Source organism: Natator depressus, chromosome 1 (assembly GCF_965152275.1).
Source record: "Natator depressus isolate rNatDep1 chromosome 1, rNatDep2.hap1, whole genome shotgun sequence".
Taxonomy (NCBI): domain Eukaryota; kingdom Metazoa; phylum Chordata; order Testudines; family Cheloniidae; genus Natator; species Natator depressus.
The window spans coordinates 306,292,484-306,295,415 of NC_134234.1; positions in this window are offsets into that span (position 1 = coordinate 306,292,484).

Consider the following 2,932-nt stretch of genomic DNA (forward strand, 5'->3'; position numbering starts at 1 on the left):
ATCATAGAATATCAGGGTTGGAAGGGACCTCAGGAGGTCATCTAGTCCAACCCCCTGCTCAAAGCAGGACCAATCCCCAATTAAATCATCCCAGCCAGGGCTTTGTCAAGCCTGACCTTAAAAACTTCTAAGGAAGGAGATTCTACCACCTCCCTAGGTAACGCATTCCAGTGTTTCACCACCCTCCTAGTGAAAAAGTTTTTCCTCATATCCAACCTAAACCTCCCCCACTGCAACTTGAGACTCCTTGTCCTGTCCTCTTCTACCACTGAGAATAGTCTAGAACCATCCTCTTGGAACCACCTCTCAGGTAGTTGAAAGCAGCTACCAAATCCCCCCTCATTCTTCTCTTCTGCAGACTAAACAATCCCAGTTCCCTCAGCCTCTCCTCATAAGTCATGTGTTCCAGACCCCTAATCATTTTTGTTGCCCTTCGCTGGACTCTCTCCAATTTATCCACATCCTTCTTGTAGTGCGGGGCCCAAAATTGGACACAGTACTCCAGATGAGGCCTCACCAATGTCGAATAGAGGGGAACGATCACGTCCCTCGATCTGCTGGCTATGCCCCTACTTATACATCCCAAAATGCCATTGGCCTTCTTGGCAACAAGGGCACACTGTTGACTCATATCCAGCTTCTTGTCCACTGTCACCCCTAGGTCCTTTTCCGCAGAACTGCTGCCTAGCCATTCGGTCCCCAGTCTGTAGCGGTGCATTGGGTTCTTCTGTCCTAAGTGCAGGACCCTGCACTTATCCTTGTTGAACCTTATCAGATTTCTTTTGGCCCAATCCTCCAATTTGTCTAGGTCCCTCTGTATCCTATCCCTGCCCTCCAGCGTATCTACCACTGCTCCTAGTTTAGTATCATCCGCAAATTTGCTGAGAGTGCAATCCACACCATCCTCCAGATCATTTATGAAGATATTGAACAAAACTGGCCCCAGGACCGACCCTTGGGGCACTCCACTTGATACCGGCTGCCAACTAGACATGGAGCCATTGATCACTACCTGGTGAGCCCGACAATCTAGCCAATTTTCTACCCACCTTATAGTGCATTCATCCAGCCCATACTTCTTTAACTTGCTGACAAGAATACTGTGGGAGACCGTGTGAAAAGCTTTGCTAAAGTCAAGAAACAATACATCCACTGCTTGCCCTTCATCCACAGAACCAGTAATCTCATCATAGAAGGCGATTAGATTAGTCAGGCATGACCTTCCCTTGGTGAATCCATGCTGACTGTTCCTGATCACTTTCCTCTCGTGTAAGTGCTTCAGGATTGATTCCTTGAGGACCTGCTCCATGATTTTTCCAGGGACTGAGGTGAGGCTGACTGGCCTGTAGTTCCCAGGATCCTCCTTCTTCCCTTTTTTAAAGATTGGCACTACATTAGCCTTTTTCCAGTCATCCAGGACTTCCCCCGTTCGCCACGAGTTTTCAAAGATAATGGCCAATGGCTCTGCAATCACAGCTGCCAATTCCTTTAGCACTCTCGAATGCAACGCGTCTGGCCCCATGGACTTGTGCACGTCCAGCTTTTCTAAATAGTCCCTAACCACCTCTTTCTCCACAGACGGCTGGCCACCTACTCCCCATGCTGTGATGCCCAGCGCAGCAGTCTGGGAGCTGACCTAGTTCGTGAAGACAGAAGCAAAAAAAGCATTGAGTACATTAGCTTTTTCCACATCCTCTCTCACTAGGTTGCCTCCCTCATTCAGTAAGAGGCCCACACTTTCCTTGGCTTTCTTCTTGTTGCCAACATACCTGAAGAAACCCTTCTTATTTCTCTTAACATCTCTTGCTAGCTGCAGCTCCAGGTGTGATTTGGCCCTCCTGATTTCATTCCTACATGCCCGAGCAATATTTTTATACTCTTCCCTGGTCATTTGTCCAATCTTCCACTTCTTGTAAGCTTCTTTTTTATGTTTAAGATCCGCAAGGATTTCACCGTTAAGCCAAGCTGGTCGCCTGCCATATTTACTATTCTTTCGACACATCGGGATGGTTTGTCCCTGTAACCTCAATAGGGATTCCTTGAAATACAGCCAGCTCTCCTGGACTCCTTTCCACTTCATGTTATTCCCCCAGAGGATCCTACCCATCAGTTCCCTGAGGGAGTCAAAATCTGCTTTCCTGAAGTCCAGGGTCTGTATTCTGCTGCTTATCTTTCTTCCCTGTGTCAGGATCCTGAACTCAACCAACTCATGGTCACTGCCTCCCAGATTCCCATCCACTTTTGCTCTCCAAGGGTTGCAGCTGTCTGGAGGTGCCTGCCTTCCACGCCTTCCTCATTCACACCTCATTCATTCAACAGGGCAATTGATTACAAAGTGGCGGGGGGGGGAGGGAAGAGGAGATCTTATTCTACTTCTAGCAAAAATACATTTTTCTTTTACCTTAATTATACTACCTTAGGGGCCTGCTATAACATAGTACCAAGGTTCAATACAAAGTCATATAAAAGTTATACAAAAATGCATAATGCAGAGATTTATCTACAAGTGCATTGATTGACTGCTGTGTGCAGTAATATAGTGACCCCTGGGTCTTTGAATGAGGCTTTATACTTGGGGAAGGCGAGGGGGCGTGCGGCGAGCCGGGGGCAAGCGGGTGGGCAAGCGGCGGATGGGCGAAAAAGGCAAGCAGTGAGCCAGCAGGGGATCTAGGGGCGGACATGCAGGTTTCTGGCAGGGGAGGGAGGAGATGAAAGGAGGCGAGTGGTGGGTGGGGGATTGACTAGGAGGGACACAGCAAGCCAGCAGGGGGCTGGGGGGTGAAGAGGGGTGTGATGGTGGGGCTGAGCGAGGATGGGGGGGTCCTATTTTACTGCTGTGATCTGGTCACCCTATGCATGCCGTTTCTTTCCCCCTCTACAGGCTTACACACACCATCAGTGCCTTGTTAGTGTGCTATGCGCCGTAAGATCT